We start from the raw sequence: 20,826 nt of genomic DNA on the forward strand, positions 1-20,826 counted from the left end.
GTGCACAAAACCATGCAAAACCGTGCAAATGTGGGTTTTAAGGCAGGGAAATGAAAGAGATAGGAATTAGCCCAAAACGGCCAATAAACTACAAGTTCCTGGGCAGTGACCACTCCTCCAGGGACAGATAGGCTGCTCAAAGCTCCCCATTCTCACTGGTGAACAGAGAAGCGTCCTTCTATCCAAGTAAGGATATGGGAAACACAGGAACTTATATAGACTAGCTTTGAATATTCGGGAAACAAGAATATTTTTTTTTGTTTCTTTTCTTTTTTTTTTTGGCAGAGAATACACTAAACTTTCACAAAAAAAACTTTAAATGCTTATAACAGGCTAGTGCACTTTAGTGTGTAGCCTACAACAGTTAAACAGCACAAAAACAAACTTAAATGACTTTTAAAAAGTGCTAACAGTAATAAACAGTTAAGTATGCAGCAAGGAAGGTTTTTTAAAGCTCAGAAATGCTAGTGATCACTTTTTCGGCAAAATAGCAGTCACAGGAGAAAAATGCAGAGAAAAAATACTTATATCAATTGAAAGTCTCTCTTTAGTCGCTCTGCTGCTTGTAGTACTCTGCAGGACACCACAAGGAGCTTGGCTGAGTAGTATACAAGCGAAAAACCACGCAAATGTGGGTTTTAAGGCAGAGAGATGAAAGAGATAGGAATTAGCCCAAAACGGCCAATAAGCTACAAGTTGCTGGGCTGTGACCACTCCTCCAGAAACAGATAGGCTGCTCAAAGCTCCCCACTCTCACTGGTGAACAGAGAAACTTCCTCTTATCCAAGTAAGGATATGGGCAACACAGGAACTTATAACACAGTCCTGAATTCAGCAGAACCTGAAAACTGGACTAGACTATCTTAGAAAATGTGGGAAACAAGAATTTTTTTTTTTCTTTTTTTGGCAGGGAATACACTAAACTTTCACAAAAAACACTTTAAATGATTTCAACTAAAGATATTAACACTCAGTTAAAAAAGACTGAAACACTTTTCTTCTAAAAGCTTTCCTCTCTACCCTACCTTTCATAGAATTGCAGCTAACAAAATTGCCAGGCCTCTTGCTTTTATGTATAACTTATTCATTGCTACAGGAATTATACCCCCAGCCCTAAAGCATTCCATAATTTTCCCCTGTTCCTAAAATAGAATCACCCAAAACCATGAAAGATGTTTGACCTATATTATCTATGTTTTGACCACTTGCAAAAAAACTTTGAGACGTTCCTGTGCTAGTACTTTCTCATACATCTAAATAGTTGTAGTCTCTGTCAGTTTAATTTCTCCACATATTTTTGGCTTCTAACACAATGGCAGGAATTGGCTCCATTACTAAGTTGGGGGAACAATTATTGTTCATGAAATTAGTATTGTTTCAGTCTTCGATGTTAGTCAAAAGTGCTCTTTTCAGCACCCGTAATGTACCCAGAATGGTCTCCTGTAATTCATAAGTGGTTGCATGTATTAGTTGCATATTTAACTATGATTATTTTTCATTAATTCTTCTATCTGATAAGCAACATGGATCCCAAAATGTCTTTAGCACTACAACAGTTTTACTGACTGCAACAGACTCCATCTACTGTAATATCAATAATACTTTAGTTACAGCTTGACTCCTTGTAGACATGATCAGGTCATCTAAAACAGTAAACCACTAAACAGGAAAAACTATATATTGATCAGAATACCATTAAATGGTCTCAAAGCTACCTTGAGTATAGAATTTTTCAAGTTCATTCCAGAAATACTCTCTATCCACGGTGGTGCAGCGGTAGCGTTGTTGCCTCACAGCAAGAGGTTCTCCCATTCAATTCTCAGCTGGAGTGCGGGGAGTGCCTTCTGCATGTCCTCCCCATGGTTGGGTGGGAGTTCGAAAGACATGCGTAAATGGGCGTACCTTCGTTGAAGGTTGAACGTCGAGCTGGCACCTTGGCTTTCGTGGAAATCTACTGCCAATTATTAGCGGACCGGAGTTCCGCTGTGGCAACCCCTAACCGGGAAAAGCCCAAAGACAAACATTCCAGAAATACCCTCTCAAGGCATCCTCAATAATGGAGATTTTCAAGGTTCTATTTTTGAACAAATATTCCTCTTTTATTAATAGCATTACAGAAGATCTCCCCACATTACATCTCACACTTTATGCATATGACATACTCTTAGAATCAAACAAATACCCACACATTCTACAAATTCAGCTCCAACAATCCTTCCAATGATCAAATGTTTTGTAAACATCAACAGATTAATTAACCACAAAAAAAAAACAAAAAAACAAATGTTATGTTCTTTACATCTCCTCACAATCTAACTCAGTTTTCTGGAATTATCATTACACATAATCAAAACAATACTATTCCATTTGTTTCAGAATATAAATACCTAAGGTCCATCCCTTATCTTCAGTGCTCACAATGGCAATATCAACAGTGAAGTATTTTTACAACTGTAACAGTGCTCTAGAATTTCACACTTACCTCTCATGTTGGAAGAATCTCCTTTGCCAAAAGCGTTCTTCTTCCCAAACTAGATCACACGGGCTGCTATTGTTTACTTTTCATGTTGGCTGCAATACTCAAAAAAACACAGACAACTGACAATAAAATGTGCGGATTTGCTCTTCTTGCTGGCCCTCGAACATATCACTGTAACCTCCTCTGCATGTTAGAGTGGCTTTCCATGATATAAAGGGCAGCCTAATTTCATGGTACTTGACTAAAAAATACTAAACGAAGACTACTGCCCACCAAAGAAAAGAAAATTACCAGTCATATCTACTCATTAAGCAACTCTCAAGAGAATAGCATATTGCTAGACTATCATTTAAAATCGTTATTGGAGAATGTGTCTATCATTATGAACAAAATCCCATCTCAAATTAGGTTATTAAATTCACTAACAGATTTTAAAAATTCATTCTTTGGGCATATGTCTTTATAATCAAATGATTCCAGTTGTGAATGCTACAGAAACTGTGGCTAGCTATAAAACCCCTTGTATTCTCAGTCAGCCATAAATTCGCTAAATTGTATAGGTGTACACAACAGTCTTTTATCTTGCATTTACATATTTATGTATAATTTTCTGCTTCATGTTTAATCTTTTTTTTCATGCTGTGTGCATCATGTGTACTATGGAGCATCTACAGTGATGTATAAACAACAGTTTAGCTACAGTTTATGTCATTTATAATGCTGTTATATAGATCCCTTTCAGCTGGGGTCATGGCTGAAAAGAGTTCACCAGCCCACTTACCTGGTTAACAAATGGTAAATAAATATATTTGATTGCAATTGCAGCTCCTTCAAGTATTGGACATTGCTGTTCATTTTTCCATAAACATTAATAGTTTTCACATCTGTATTGGTGCTGAATGCTAAAAGGCTAAATTTGCTCTAAACTGCCAGATGGTACATACTGGAATTTGTCAGTCTTACTTTTATTAAAATTTTCACTGAATGCTAAACTAGAATAGAATTAAACAATGTCAGATGAATGCTGCATAGCTTTGAATACAGTATACATTTATACTGTGAGACTTTATGATGTATCAGTATACAGTACTTTCCCTGTTATTGCTCCCTAAGTTAATGTTTGGATTTCAAGGGACTTTATTTACCTTGGCTGACATTCTCTGAATTTTCCTCTGGTGATCCCCATTTTATAAATTTCTGCCTACTTTTTTGCCAGCATCTCCTGTTTTCATTGTTTAGATTTTAGCTTGCTTCTATTAAATTGTTGCAGAAGCTGCATGTCAAGTGTGAATTTAATGCTTATCCTTTCTTTGTTTAATTTTAATTGAATGTTATGGAATTGGGAGGGGGTGCCTTTACTTTGGTGAGCTTTCTAGCTCAAACTCTCATTTCTGTTTTATAAAGAACGATAACATATGCAATAAAGTTGTGCTGCAGGTGAGACACCAAAAACTATCATTACTGTAGCAAACAGGTATTAGATCAGCTCCAGATATGCAGAAACCATAGTCAGTGTAATGGTGAGGGAAGCAGAATGGTCTTGAAGATCTGTCAGCTCTAAGGTGCAGAGGGATGGTCTTGTATGTGACCCAGGTGATTCTATTTTGATTAGTGGAGGAGAAGGAATGACTTTGATATTTTACCAGCTCATTAATCTCAGGAAAATAAGGGGCATTCTGACTACTAACAAAGACCAAAGGGAAGACCATACTCTGCCACAGAAAAGTTAGCAGAAACATACCAGTAGATGATTTTGAGGTTAAACTGCCTACACTGATGTTTCTGCACAGCAACACATGCATTGGGCTGCAGGTAGGACACAACTGAAAAAAAGCCCCACAGCTGTCAGGACAGCAGCAAATTGGATCTGCCTGATCTTCTTTTCAGCCACTCTTTTAATCCATAATTATTTATATATTTGCATTTGTTAACTTGGAATTTCTAGCTAGGAAGACCCATTTTCAGTGCTGTCCTGGGGAAAACATTTACAGATATTATGTATTCTGTGGCGGGGCTGTAGATGGCATAAGCTTTAGTAAGAATTGACTCGAGTTAGTATGTCTGGAGATCTCAGGTGGTTGTTGAAACAGAAAAGGTACATTCTCCCCAGGAGTTAAGGAAAGACAGAGCTATAATTACAGGAAATTAAGGCAGAGTGGAGCTATAGTAAGAAGGAGATTTTAAAATCCTGCAACTGAAAGGAAGACTGACTTTGGGATCACTTGAGTATTTTATCCAATGGATGCTCATTATAACTTGGAAGTGATTGACTTTGCCCTAAAATTAAGGAATGCTATTGCCAAGGTAACTTGAAAACGACTGACTGGAGCGTGCCTCTAAAAACACTGTTAAGTCTGCTGGTGGGCAGAAACATGCTTACAGTTTCTGCTTAAATCTGTATATACTGAGTGGGGTGAGGGGGAGATTTCTTCTGTTTTCTGGAAGAAAGAAGATTGAATTATTTAAGAACTCAGTTTTTATTGGTCTCTGCTACATGAACTATTCTGTTATGTTACTAATGAACTATGCTGTGAGCAATTGAAAAGGGGCCTATAGCCTGTACAGAAATTAAAAGGACATTGAAACAAACTGCAGTCCTGCAATTGTTTGATTTATATAACAAATTTTTATGTTCAGCTGTACTCCGAGTGAAGAAACTATGCTGTTATAGTTATATTTCCTTATGTAAATGTCAATATTTCATTTAAAAACATTAATAGTGCATTTATTTTATTCCCCAATCCTGGGCCTAGAGACCTCAGTAAGTCACACAAGATATATACAAAGTAGGTTTTTGAAGGTTTACAGCAGTATGTTGTCGGTGTTGATTATACAGGTATAAAATGACAAACATTAAGAATGTCATGAGTTACAGCATGTAAATGGTATGACTAAATGCAGTAAAATGTACAAAATCATAAAACAAGTAATTGGTTAAGATCATGGCAGGCGAAACTAGATAAAAAGACACTAACATGCAACTGCTAGAAGGTAGTATTGTTGCATATAAAATTGAGTTCAGTGCAATAAGAGGGCATTACTATGAAACTGTTATTAATTATGTGACCCATCAGTTGCATATCCATTGCACATTTGTTTGTCATGAAGGTGGTCAGTCAGCAATGATTTAAACTCTTAGCTATTAGATGTGATCCTAACTGTAACAATTTTCAGATGGAAAACTGAAATGTTAGTTAGTGTTTGTTGGAAGATTTGAGAATGTTGAAAAGAATTGTTAATGATCCTAGGAGGGGCCTTAATGTAAAAATACCTGATAAAGATGGATAGTTTTAGTAGTGCTATACTTTATACTCTGTGAATAAGACAATGCTGAATGGATGCTAGGTAGTAACTGAATCTAAGTCGGTAAAGTTGTAAAGGGAGATGATATGATGAATGATGATGCAATCAGCAGCAAAAATCATTTTTCTGTTGCATCTTTTTCTAGTTTGTAAAGATTTGAAGAGTCAAAATTTGGCAGAAAGTCAGATGAGTAGATATGAGATGGGAGAAGATAAGACCTATCAGTGGTTAATCTCTATTCATCAGTAAGGAAGGATGTGGAGCTGTAGATATGTTGTGAGGTTTGCCTTAGCAGCTGTGTTCTTTATATATACATTCAGTCTGAGAATGTTGTGGAGGGTTACACACAGAAGTTTTGCTAAGTCAACTTCTCATATAGCTGTTGAATTGAGTCTAATGATATGGAGTGAATTACACTTCGTAGAAGCAGCGGAGGCCAAAGATGACTGAATATGGTTCATGCATGTTGTTAATGGAGGGGAGTTGTGGTGGGAGGAAGGACTTTTACTTTGTTATATAGGCACTCTAATGAAGGCCTATAGTTTTATTCAGGAATGGAGTGAGAAAAGAAGTTTGGAGGGAAGTAGTCGTGAGGACAATAGTAAAATCACCTGCATAATAAATGAGTTTGACTGGACCTACCAGGTGAAACATTTTGTTCACATACTGAGTGAAGAAAAGATGATCATTTACTGAACCTTAAAGAACTTTTCTATTAATTGGGAAGATGATGAAAATGATTCATTCTGTTTTACTACTTGAAACCTATTTTATGATAGCTATAAAACCAATGGAAAACCTTAAATAAAAACAGTGTTTCTGAGGATTTACAACACTATATTATGCAATACCATGTTGGATGTTTCAGATAAGTCCAGTAAGATTGCTTCAACAGCTTTATTAGATTGGATTTTTTTCTGACTATATTTCTTGAAGTCAAGCTGAGCTGTGTTTGTTCCATGACTGGAATTTAAACTGTGCTGTGTAATAGAGGTCAGACTGCAGTCTAGGAAGTATTTAAGTAGCTGCATGGATTTTTCCAGCATTTGGATAAAGGGACATTGAGGATGTAGTTATTTAGGATAGTCGGAGGTCTGCTCTTAAATAAGAGGATGACGATTGTCTCTGGAAGAGTGGAAAGTGCAGTCGTATAAATGAATTTATCACAATAGTAGATGTCTGAATGATTACTGCTGTAGTAGTCCTAGCTCTATAGGTTATAATTTTCACAAGATGTAGTAGTCTGCCAGCTTTCAGAGCTTAAGGGGTCCTCCCATGTACCCAGACAGTTGATAGTTTGAGCAGAGCTGTAGAAAATCAACTGTTTGGGCAACGAGTCCTTCAGAGTTTTATTCCAACTGAAAGGGAAAGGCTAGATCTCTAAAGAAGGATAATGTTACATAAAAAAAATCAATGTGCAAACCTTGACAATAAAGAATGTACCAAAATAAGAGGGACAGAGTGAGGGAGCAGCTACTGCAGCAGTGATCATTTGAATATCGACTGTAAGTTTACTTATATGGCTCAACGATATTCTTCATATTGATCACAGCTGCAGTAACCTTAGCTGTATGGGTAGATTACCATAGCCTATCATGAGTGGGAGGAAAGAAGGATGTGGGTTCAGGACCCCTGGAGAATGGCCCTAACAAAGCCTGTTCAAAACCTTGAAAAGGATACTGCGCAATGAGCATTGTCGCCTCACAGTATGACACTTTCTGGTTCGATTCTCAGCTAGAGCGTCTTCTGCGTGGAGACATGCATGAATGGGTGTACCTTCGTTGAAGGTTGTGCATCAGAGCTGGCAACTCGGCACGTAAAAATCTACTGCCAATCATTAGCAGACCGGAGTTCCGCTGTGGCAACCCCTAACCGGGAAAAGCCAAAAGACACAACAACATAGTGCTTTATTAAAGTATGTAAAGAGAACCAAGTTACTGCTTCTAGAATATTTCTATGGTCCATGCCTTTCTAAAAGGACACTGGTTAAGCAAGGGCCATGGTAGAGTTTGCCTTGCCCCTGCCTGGAATTGATTTGTTGTGGTGGATATAAGTAAAGAAGATAACATGTGACAACTATTTGGAGAAAGTCTGCTTTGACACAGACTTTCTTGTTTTTCTTATCTTCATAAGAAATAAATAAATGATCAGAGTTTCTGGAGGTTTAAGTTCTATCAATATAATATGTGTGTTGTCTGTAGAGATCCAGAGTATGAAGAATGCTTTCCTCCTCATTTTAAAGTTCTGAAAAGAAGATAGAGAGATGGAATATATGGCTCAAAATAAACTCAGATACCATTCTTGACATAAAAATATGGGTTCTCAAGGAAACCTTGACTTTGTGGAAAATTAAATAAGAATGACCCACCATGAGAACCTACAAGAAGTCAGACTGGCTACTCACTGTGCTGTAAATTAAATATAGTATTCACAGAAATACATCTGTGTACATCTGATCAGTGAGTAAGATGCAGTAAATATCTTACTCCCCCACCATCACCTTCCTGTTGATATCTACCTACATTATTAGTGTGTCATTTAATTAAACAGTGTTATCAATGCTACTTCACCTATCAGAATCAATATACCACATGCTCATTATGTATGCACAATGTTAACTGGGATGGAAATCTGGCGCAAGGCATGGATTAAAGGCAGTCATCCTTCTATGTTACTGGCTCCCTATACCCTGCCGCTTGCCACCATTAGACCAGTGTTTAGCTTCATGACCTTGGTTGGGGTTACTGACTCCATATACCCTGCTGCTGCTTGCCACCATTAGACCAGTGTTTAGCTTCATGACCTTCTTTGGAGAGATGTAGACACCATAGCTGCTGGGGGTCTTCTCTTGCTATTTGATGCACCGTGTCACTTAACAATTCCCTGAAATTTCACTACCTGTATTTCTTCTCAACCTCAAAGCACCATCAGCTTAACCCTCAAAGCATGAAAGTCTTCTGTTACTCAAACTATCTAACCAGCACTGGTCAAAAGGGAATACCCAAAGTATTAATTAACAGCAACATCCCATACCAAACCATTCACCCTAAAAAGCACCCACTTCCATAATGAGGTATTTTGTGAGTCAGAGACAAATTAGCCACAATAGGGTAAGACCTCATTATAGGCTAACTTGGACATCTCTGAATCCCATTAACTACCAGGAAGTGCAGATCAGCACTTCCTGCTGTGGGTCACATGTTGGCGACTGCATTGTGGAAGAAGAAGCACCTCCCTCAATCAGTCCCACGCTCACAATAAAACACATATGCGCACACACACACACACACACACACACACACACACACACACACACACACACACACACACACACACACAGCGTACCTCATACCAGATCATCCACAAAACCTCCTTTTCCCCTGCCCTGCTAATTCACAGATGATTACAGTTCAGTCATTAATGCCAGACAGTCAGGTTTTGCACTTCATATACTTCAGTGAATGCATACTAGGAAATATGCTTACAACGGGCATATATGCAGGGTCCTGTTCCTCCACCTCATAGTTGACGACAGGATGCAGGAATTTCATAGTGGCCAAGAGCCTCAGTATATATTTCAAAAGAGCATCTGCTGCACTAATTCATTGGTTAATACAAAAGGCTAATGCAAATGGCCCTTATAGCAAGAGTGCATGCTTCAAATCCCCTTCCCCCTCTTCATTAATTTTATTTTTTTAAGCAGTGCCTTTCTAGTGGTTCCAATAGCTTTTATTTAATGTGCTTTTACAGCACTGCATAGTGACCATCCTTCATGCCTAGTGTCTCACCCCCAAACTGTCCCATTCCCTGTACTGATTTAAGTGACATTATGGCATATCTGTTAGAAAGTAATCTCTGGTGTTTAGTGTTCCCCACACCCCCAACTCCCATACTGGTTTAAGTGACATTATGGCATGACTGTTAGAAAGTAATCCCTGGTGTCTAGTGTTCCCCACACCCCTGATCCCCATACTGGTTTAAGTGACATTATAGCATGTCTGTTAGAAAGTAATCCCTGGTGTCTAGTGTTCCCCACACCCCTAATCCCCATACTGGTTTAAGTGACATTATAGCATGTCTGTTAGAAAGTAATCCCTGGTGTCTAGTGCTCCAAACATCCCCTGATCCCCATACTGGCTTAAGTGCCATAAAAGCATGAGTATTATAAAACGATCCCTGGTGTCTAGTGTTCTCCACACTCCCTACCTGAACTAAACCCAAAGCAAACACCCAAAACAAACCCCACTGGTGGAATCCTAACCTGAGCAGGGTATATAACAAAATAAAAATGTCATGGCAAAAACTAGACAGAGCAACTTCAATAAGGAAAACAGCTCTCCAATTCAACTAAACAAGAAACTAAGAGGAATAATTAAGTCTAACAAGGCCAACTACAAGGTCAGGATACTCTCTCAAGCTAAGAACAATCACAAGACCTTCTCCAGCTATATCCTGAACATTAAAGGTAACACACAACAGCACCACCATGACTGATCAGGGAGACATAGTGAATCTACTGGCCAATAAATTCAACTCAAACTTCACCCCCCACCCCACCCCCAGCTACTTCCCCCAACTATTAGCAGGGTTTAGGTTTTGGCTAATGCAAAACCTGTTATTCTATCAACTTTCTAAGTTTTATGAGCAATAAATAAGTGCCCTTAATTTTTGGGCCTTTGTCCTCCCATTATTTATAGCTTTGTCTAGATTTCTTGCTCTGAGAAAAGTACGAGGCTAAATGCCTTTGTAGGCCATTTTATGCCTAGCCATTTTCCACTTCAAAGATGAGAACCAAATTATATCAACCTCCAACCCATTTTGAGAAAGTAATGAGCAAATCATTGTAGTCAGGGTCTTGTTAAAAACTGCTACTGCTTTGTAACTATACAGTAAATGTACAGTAGCACTAAGTGACTGCTACTAAAAAAAAAAAAACGCCACATATTATGTTATGACTTATGCAGGACTTCCTTCCCGCAAAAGGACTACAGCAAAATCCCTTGAAAAATATTCATTTCCAAAACAGCATTTGATTATTTACTGCTCTTATTCACGTAAGAGTTTATGCATGAAAAGCATATCTGAAAGAACATGGACAAGCACACAGACAAACATGCATCAAACACAATCACACACACAAACACACATGCGTGTTTACATATTAAGTATTCTTATGATTTTCCTGTTTGTCAAAAACTAAAAGTCTTTTCAGACAGCCATGCAAATAATGTTGTTTGCAGGAGACAACTATAAATAATTGCAATTATGTCAAATTCCAGCATATCAATATATTTCTGCTGTTAAATGTTAAATTCATGTTTATAATTTTCACTCAAGTATCTTTCATAGTATGTGGCATACAGCCAAACCTTTCCAGACGAATCTACATAAAGCAGAACATTTTTTTGTTGTTGCTGGTTTACAGAACTAAGAATACTGTAAGGCTATATCAGAGAGATAAATGTCATATTTATATGGAGAATGCATTACGTTAGGAGCACACTTTATTATTATGTCTTCAGCAAAACACATTAGGTATGTTTTATTAGTTTTATGCCACTGCGGAAATGCAATAGATGTTCCGTTCCGTTATTACTTCTTCATCATTATGCAGTGAGTGGTCTGTTCTATTTTGGTTCCTTCTGAAAGGCATCTGGTACATTATACACCCTGATGAATACACTCTGCTACACTACATTTAAAATTCATAAATAACACGATGTACTCTATTGTTTGTACATTAGCAACATGGCAGACATAAGGACTTGTTTTATTATTTACACAGCTGCGACACACATTTTTAAGAATTTGTTGGCTTCTGTACAGATTTTTTTCTTTCTACAGTACCTTAATTCATAAAGATTTTACAGTGCTTTCATAGAAGTCACTAGATTTGTAGATAGTTTTTGTCATTCCATAAATTAAAATAATAAGCCTACAATTTGCATCTTTTTTTATTTAGTACAATTGTATATATGAATTATATATCGAAATGGATGCAAGTTATTTATTTATTTTTTTAAATCTGCCTCTAAGTAATAACCAATATCAGAAACAGGCCATCAAATGCTTCTTTTAAGAAATCAGTTATTCCTACTTTCCAATGTGGCTTAAAAGTCTACTGATTTATTGTTTGTTTTTTTTTTTTTTTTTTGTTTTTTTGGCTGCAATACAGAAAACCATGGAGACCTCTAATAATAAAGAAGGATTTTCCCACCAAATAAAAATGGCAACATCTTCCACTTTAGCAAGAGAATATCTGCCCCTAATGCTTTTATGCAGCAGAGGTAATGAATATTTTTGTCTAATTTTTTGTGAACAATGCTTCAACAGCTGGTTAGTCAGATGTATCTAGAGAGTACATTTCTTGGCTTGCTCAGGATTATAACACTAATTCACATGCTTGCTTTTTAATTACAGAATAAAAAATGTTATGTTACAGTAATTTTGAATAAGATAAGTATAATTTTTTTGTCTCACTATTGTAGAAATAATGATGCCATGTATAGCATGTATTTGAGATTCAGGAAGCAGAGCCGGTATGACGCTGCTGAGTTACAACATTTATAAATCTACACAGAACTTTTGAGTATCTACAGTTATAAAATGGTGAAAATGTCTGTACTTTAACATGTTCTATAATCAAGACAGCATGTTTAGAGCCTACTTGATGCAAATGATTATGAGAGGTTAAGCCCAGATAGAGTTAATATACATTTAATTACCAACTCTTTCAACCTTTTATTCATATAATTTCTAAACAACATCTGCACCCCGACCCCAACCCCATGTAGAAAATGAGAAAAGGGGGTTGATGATGATGATGATTGTGATCAGCGGGCAAGGGTCAGGGTGGCAGAAAGTTGAATAGGGTATGTTTGACTTCTGTCTCCCTAGTAACAATTTCCCTGTCATTTTGTGAAATTTCTAGACATTCTCAGGAAAGAGTGAGTGAGACAAAGCCCCCTCCATGGCCTCACTCCATCTAAGGTATCGTATGAGGAGTCATGCTTTGTATACGTCCATGAATAGTAGTGACTATGATCTATGATCTTTAAGGACAGCTGAGCACTTCAGCTTGTCATGGAGGATGAATACAGCTACCCTGTGAAGGAGCTTCATTTCTCTCGCTTGCAGTTATAATCTCAACCTTTCGGTCACTCCTCAAAGCTTATGAACATTGGTGAGGATGAAGACACAGACTGACCAGTTATCTGTCAACCTCAATCTATGACTCTGCATCTGTTTCACCATCACAATTAAATCCAAAGGCTGCACTACTACTCTTACACTTACCCACTGGTCAATCCCCTCAGCTGATCTTCCTTCACGCGTGGTCAAGGTTCCAAGAGACTTATATTCTTCCACATGAGTTCACCTCTATGTCCTCACTGTATGGTACAGTCCACTCTGTTCTGGGGAAAAACATGACTTCTGACTGAGATTTTCATCCCAGGTTCACATGTAGCAGTGAAATGCTTCAGTCTATGCTGAACATCACAGTTTGAGGAACAAGAAGTCAACACCAACTGCAAACTGCCAAGATATAACCCTCATATCCCCAGAATGAATACCTAGATAAGGTTTTTGCCCCATGATATTTCATCCATAACAAATCAAGAACAGGAGGGGAGACAAGAAAAACCTTTTATATTCTCTTACACCCATCAAAAGTATATTCAACAACAACAATGCAAACACAATTTGTGTTCCTCAGATACAATAAAAATATAAGTATTTTGTTTTTTCAAGCAGGCATTAAAACGTGACTGGGCGAGGAATTGTATACTATGCAGTTTTCCTACTTTCATATGTTCTGCAGCACTCTATAACTTCAGTATAATTTTTGCCTTCATTTTTTAATACTAGAAAACTTCTTCCAGGTCAGTTCCATGCACTCTTGTAGTATTGCAACCTGGGGCAGAGTGAATGGGATGGCTGCCCTAGGTACATGCAGTTAGTAATTGCAACTGGCAGCACAGAACAACTATCCTACTAGGCATGAGTGTAGCACAGGGACTCCTTTAAGCAATACTGAGCTGCTTAAATGAATGTGCTTAGTAGCTGTGTGTGTCTTAGTGACTGCAGCAAGGAGTTTGTACAAATTCTTTCTTATAGTTCAAAGGACCATTTTTTTCAACCTCAGAAAACCCATTTTTCATTTGCTGTGGTTCCCTATTTGAGTCTATATTATCTTGCCAAAAGACGTGTTCAGTGAGCACGTCTTCATCAGCAAATAAACAGCGCACACTGAAACCAACAAAAAGCCACATCAGTGACTTTTTCTCAGGGGAAAAAAGCTCTTGGTCTACTAAACACCACACAAACCTTCGAACCCTACAAAGTGAGGGACTTCGCCCCACACCCCCCCAGTGTGGGAGGCTGTGCCCCCCCCACCCCCCTCTAATAAGTATACCAACTCTGAGATCACACTACAGTGGGGAAAATGGCAAATCCCCGATGATCACCAAGCGCTTTTTCCCCCTGGGAAAAAAAGTCGCTGATGTGGCCTTTCGCTGATTTCAGTGTTCGTTGTTCATTTGCCGATGAAGACATGTTCACTGAGCTTGTCTTTCAACAAAATAATATATACACCCCTCTATTTCAGGATAATAGGGACACTAGTAAACCACTCAATGACAAAATAACAAAGAAAACCACTGACCAGTGAAAAACACACTGCACATAATAATATTTAAATATTTAACAGAAAAACTCTAGCACCTCAGCAAACACCGCATTCTAGGAGTTAATACACAATAAAAAAGCACTGCTATATATATCACACACATTCAAAATAATTAAACAAATAAACAATTAACCTATTGAGACTCAGCAATTATAAAAAAAAACTCTCCAATTACATTCCTTATTCAAACCATGGGGAGACAAAGTATTAAATTTAAGAATAAAAATTGTTTCTTTATAAAGTAATTTATTCTTTAACAGTGTGACATCTCTAGCAAAAATCTGTTCCAAAATGCATGCTTTCAAATTAATGAATTCCAATTTCCCCTTCATGTGCCAGGTTGAAATGCATGGCCACTGGATTATCATAATTTTTGTTTTTTTATGTCTCTAATGTGCTCTTGTAGTCTCACCTTAAAAACTGTTTTAGTCTCCCTATATAAAAAAGGCCACAAGGGCAGAAGAGAGCATATATTACATTTTTGTAATGCAAGTATAAGATGCTACGGGGCAAAATCTTACTCCAATGATTTTATCAGAAGATCTCACAATATTCCTGCATACTGAACATTTTCTACAAGGAATAGTTCCACAAGCATTAGATGATGCATTCAAAACATCACTAGGGACAATAAATGTGTTATGTACCACCATGTCCTTAACATTTCTACCTCTCTTATAAGATATAAGTGGAATCTTATACAAATCATTAACACCATTCCTACTATTAAAGAGAAAAGGCCAATAATATTTAACAATACTAACCACTTCATGACTAAAAATATTAAAAGAAGTAACAAAATAAACTTCTCCCCCCACAGCGTATAGATTTATTATACTTAAAATCTACTTTATCTTCGGAATTATTTCTACTAGCTAAATTATATACTCCCTCATGTAATTGAAATAACTTTTTTAAGGATTGAATAATTAATTCTTCATCATAACCTCATTGCTTAAAAGCAATCCATGTATGTATTTCATTCTTAAGTATTTTAGGATCATTACATAGCCTACTTACTCTTAAAAGTTCATTGCATGGTAAGGCCTTTATCACATGGGGGGGTGACAGCTCTTACTATCTAAAAATGTATTTCATCACTCAATTTCCTATATATACTGGTGCTTATGGTATTACCATAAACTTCAAGTTTGAATTCCAAGTAAGTGATAGATTTACCTGTTTGTGAACCATCAAACTGCAAGTTAAAATGATTACTTTGCAAGTCATTCAAAAATGATGAAATTAAATTTTCGCCCCTTACATAAAAAAAATCAAATCATCAATATACCTTTAGTATAAAACTACAAAATCTCTAAAAAACGTAGTTTATATAAATAATCAATTTCAAATAAACCCATAACTAAATTAGCATACATCATTGCGAATGATGCATCCATAGCTGTCCCTTGCTGTTGTTGGTAGATACACTGATTAAACTCAAAATAAATATTAGTTAAACTAAAATAAATCAATTTGATAACATAATCACTCACTGGACTTGCACCTAGAAAAAACCTTAAAGCTTCTAAGCCTAACATATGTGAAATACTGGTTTAAAGACTTTTCACATCTATGACAATCTAAAAAAAGTATTTTTCACACTTTACTGTCTTAACCTTTTCCAAAAAAATCAAAAGAGTCTTTAATATAATACTCTAATCTTACCACATATTTTAACAAATAGGAATGGAGAAATACCCCTATACCATGTAAAGAAGTATTTTTCGGCTGCTACTATTGGTTGGCCTGGAGGAGAAACCAAACTTTTGTGAATTTTAGGTAGGCAATAAAATTTAGCTAAAGAGTTACCCTCTGGATTAAACTTTACCTCCACGTCTTGTTTTGTAAAGTAGCCTAACCTATGATCTTTCTCTATCAATTCTTTAAAATTAGAAATAGCCACATAATAATCACTCTCCCTTACCTGTTTATATACCTTATCATCAGAGCAAGTGATCCATACACATTTTTAAATATTGTCTATGATGAATTCCAATTTTTTGACCCTTATCAGAAGGTTTTATGACTATATCATATCTTTTACTCAAATTTAACAATGCCTTCCATTCATTTCTTGTTAAATTATATTGCACATTCTCTTTTGCAGAAAAAAATTATTCTAATTTGATTTCTAAAGCATAATTAGTCATCATAGAAAACTGTTGTATAACTTCATTAGAAAAAGGAAGAACAAACTTGCTCTTATGTGGTATGCTTGAAGTATCTAATAAACAGTAAGCATTTATATTATCCACTGAATCAACAGAAGAGTTACAAGAGAAAAATACATCATATTCATCATCTTTACTTTCAAATGTGTTAGAAAGAGTATCATCATAAAATGATTCAATAGATGCAACTTCTTAACAAGTTGAAAAAATTCTGTTTGTAAAAAATGTTTCCTAGGGAAAGATGTGGGTACAAATTTCAACCCATGTTGTAACACTGAAAACTCAGCATCAGAAAAGTCAATGCCTGACAAGTTAACAAAAAACCCATTAAAGTCCTTAATAGCAGTTTGTCTTATCACATAACAAACATTTTCTAAGTCAATACTTAATTTTCTTACTGTTCTGTTTGAAATATTGTCCATCCTTGTTCCCTTTATAGCGTCTCCTTTTTCCATTTCTATTACATTCGGTATTCTTCCCTGGGCCACAGAAATTATCCTTCCAACAATTTGGTTGTCTGGGTGGTGGTAAAGGGGGGTAACCATTCTCTTCACCCTCAGACTCTCCTGTGCTGTTTGTCACTTCCGAAGAAGCAAAGGAGACATTAAGCTGCTTTTTCATTTACCAGAAATAGTTTTATGCCTTCCTCCATCCTCCAGAATGGTTGATTTTTTAAAAGCTTTTCTGGACTTATAATCACAAATATCTCTTTCCAGTTTATGGATCTTTCTTTTGATGATGTCACTCGATGCTTCTTCTAGCTTGTAATTAAAGGAACAGATCAGCTGTTCAAAACGGGTAGCACCTAACTGGAAAGAGTAGAAGAGGAAGCAGCAATATCTTCTCTAAGTTTACACTGTTTGATAGCATCCCTTTCAATTAATATATGCAGCCACTCCTTCACACATTGTGAACAGCAGCAACCCACCTAACTTCATAGTCTGCTTCAATAGTGTCAGAGGTATCAAATGGAGTGATAGGGCATTTTATAAACCTTAAACCATGAGGGGTAATGTCAATATCTAGATACCGCTTTAAGCCCAAGATGTTAAAATCTAAAGCGTTCTCTTTAAAAAGCAACCTTTCCAATGAATCTACATTACCATGAATGTCCGAAGAAAAATATGTAGATTCAGCTTTATCCATTCTTTGAAATGAATTATTTGATCTTTTATTTCTGCCTTCTTTGAGCAGTCATTCCCAGGACCTGACTGACTCCATGCTCATGGCTCCTGAAGTGCCTTCCTTGGAGTGGTCCCTAGTTTGAAGACCAAAATTCTAAATAGTCGTGGAATCCAAGGAGTAATAATGAAAAATACGTGGCAGCTGTATAGCTGGCTCACTGGCCATAAATGGACATGCCAGTAAACCCCTCAATGACAAAATATCAAAGAAAGCCACTGACTAGTGAAAAATGCACTGCACACGATAATATTTAAATATTTAATACAAAAACTCTAGTGTCTTGTCAAACACAGCCTTCTCAGAGTTAATACACAATACAAAAGCACTGGTATATATATCACACACATTCAAAACAATTAAACAATTAAACAATTAACCTATTGAGACTCAGCAATTAAAAAAAAAACTCTCTAATTACATTCCTTATTCAAGCCATTGGGAAATAAAGTATTAAATTTAAGAATAAAAATTGTTTCTTTATAAAGTAATTTATTCTTTAACAGTACAATATCTCTAACAAAAATCTGTTCCAAAATACATGCTTTTAAATTAATGAATTCCAATTTCCCCTTCATGTGCCAGGTTGAAATGCATGGCCACTGGATTATCATAATTTTTGGGGAGTTTTGTCTCTAATGTGCTCCTGTAGTCTCACCTTAAAAACTATTTTAGTCTCCCCTATATAAAAAAGGCCACAAGGACAGGAGAGAGCATATATTACACCTTTTGTAATCGAAGTATAAGATGCTATGGGGCACAATTTCACCCCGTTGATTTTATCAAAAGATCTCACAATATTCCTGCATACTGAACATTTTTCACAAGGAATAGTTCCACAAGCATTAGGTGATACATTCAAAGCATCACTAGGGGCAATAAATGTTATGTAACAGGGACACCAGTCTGTGAACTGATCATCATGCCAATTGACCTAGCTGCAACTCTTGCATACAGGCACTGATCTTTCCATGTGTCTTGCTTTTAGTAAAATAAATGTTTCTTCATCTTATTTTTACTTGCCTTTCTAGCCTCACAATGAGTTTTCTTTTACTGAAAAGCTATCTTAGTCTATGAAAGGCATAAACATGGAATTGTTGAAGTACAAGGGCCACTACAACCATCTAAGCTGTCCGTTAATCTCATTGCTCCCTACGAATGCCTTATTTCTTCCTTCATTCAACTACATTTGCTTTGAGTCTATCCTCAGTCCTCTTAAAGTGCAGCCTCATCAGGAAGGTTTTTCCATGCAATCTACTCTGCAAAAACTACATCACACTATCTCGCAGTTGTCCTTCTGGCATCTTAATATTTTGTCTTATTTTTATTGTGGACCTCCTTTTCAGAAATATGCTGCCCTTTTCAACTTTAAATTACATTTTGACAATAACTCTTCTCTCCATATTTGTTTAAAGTTTGTTTAGTCTCTCCTCTCCATGGATAATACCTATATAATCTTTCTTTTGTTTTTTTTTTTTTGTTTTCTTTTCTTTTTTCATAGCCTCCACTCTATCAATGCATTTGCAGAGGCACGGTCTCCAAGAATAGTTTGCAGTAATCCAAATGCGGTCTCACCAGCTATCTTTGCTGTGAATGTCAGGGCAGATGTCTTACTCAAATTGTGTCACAGATCCCTGTAAATTATGACCACATCAGTGACCCATAAACAGCATTGTAGACTCCATGATCCATTAATGCATTACTCCTGAGCGGCAGTCCACCAAATGCAGTTCTACCAAAACCTGACCAGAAGGTGTCATCTGACAGTGTCCCTAGAGGTGCAATCGACAAGATGAAACTAGGCAGTAGTAGATGAACTGGAGCACAGAGAGATGAAGACATGGAAGAGACAACACCTGAAGTCATTGCTGCTGTATATCCAACCACACAGTAATATTGAGAAAAAGAACTATGCTTGTAACAGATAGCTGCATCCACCACTGGGGGAAAAAAACAATAAATGGAAAGAACTACTGGTGTTGGCTCTACAAAATAAACCCTGGCTTCAAGGGAAAAGCAAACAGTATTGCTACCCCAGAAGGGGAGAAACTCATAAAGACTGCAGGCCACCATTACCCCTAAAGCACTCAGGACATGGAGATTACATTCAGCAGCAGAACCAAGGAAGAGGCCATTGTTAGCAATGATATCTCAGCTGTCGTTTATCAAAGACATGCAGCCAGCACTTTTGATGAGGTTCTATAAAATGTATCTCTAAAAGGGTCCATCCAGCAGATGCTAGGATACAAGAGAAGGAGAGTGGGAGCTGATCACCATAGTGGTAGTCACAGAGGAGGACATGCTATTATAGGACGGTGCAGTGGTGCAGCAGTAACATTGTCACCTTACAGCAAAAGGCTTTCCAGTTCGATTCTTGGCTGGGGTGCCTTCTGTGTGAAGTCTGCATGTCCTCCCTGCATTTGTGTGGGTTTCCTCCAAGTGCTCTGGTTTCCTTCCACGTTACAAAGACATGCATCTGGAGCATTTCTCCCAGGGCCTCCGCTGAAAATTGGCTTTGTTCCAAGTCGGACTTTCTCGGTAAATAAATAAATATTTAAGTCCTACATTGTTATCTCTTTCCAATTGATGATCAATAAAGGCAAGGCTAGGATTTAAGTAAAGCCCAAATCAGTTACCTGCTAACAAACTCAATGCCTAATGGATGGGACATTTTTCCATTTGGACTACTGTATGCCAGCAAGTTTACCCAAAATGTTGGGTTATTAGAAACAGTTGGAATAAACAGTGTGATCTGCCAAGAAGCAGCCAGTATACAACAAAGTGTTTACTTTGGAGTTGGATCGGCTCTGAAGCTGCTAGTGTTGCACTACTCCTACAATATATAATTTTTGATTTTGAAAAAGTGGCTGATGATGAATATCATGAACATTTTCCTAACAGGATCTGTGGCTGACACTGTCATCATTTTAATAGGTGAAGGATACAGAAGTGTGGAATCAGGGGAAAATATGAAAACAGCAATGAAATTTAGGCTGAAA

This window comes from Protopterus annectens, chromosome 4.part0 (assembly GCF_019279795.1).
Source record: "Protopterus annectens isolate FY-2018-M chromosome 4.part0, PAN1.0, whole genome shotgun sequence".
NCBI classification, from domain to species: domain Eukaryota; kingdom Metazoa; phylum Chordata; order Ceratodontiformes; family Protopteridae; genus Protopterus; species Protopterus annectens.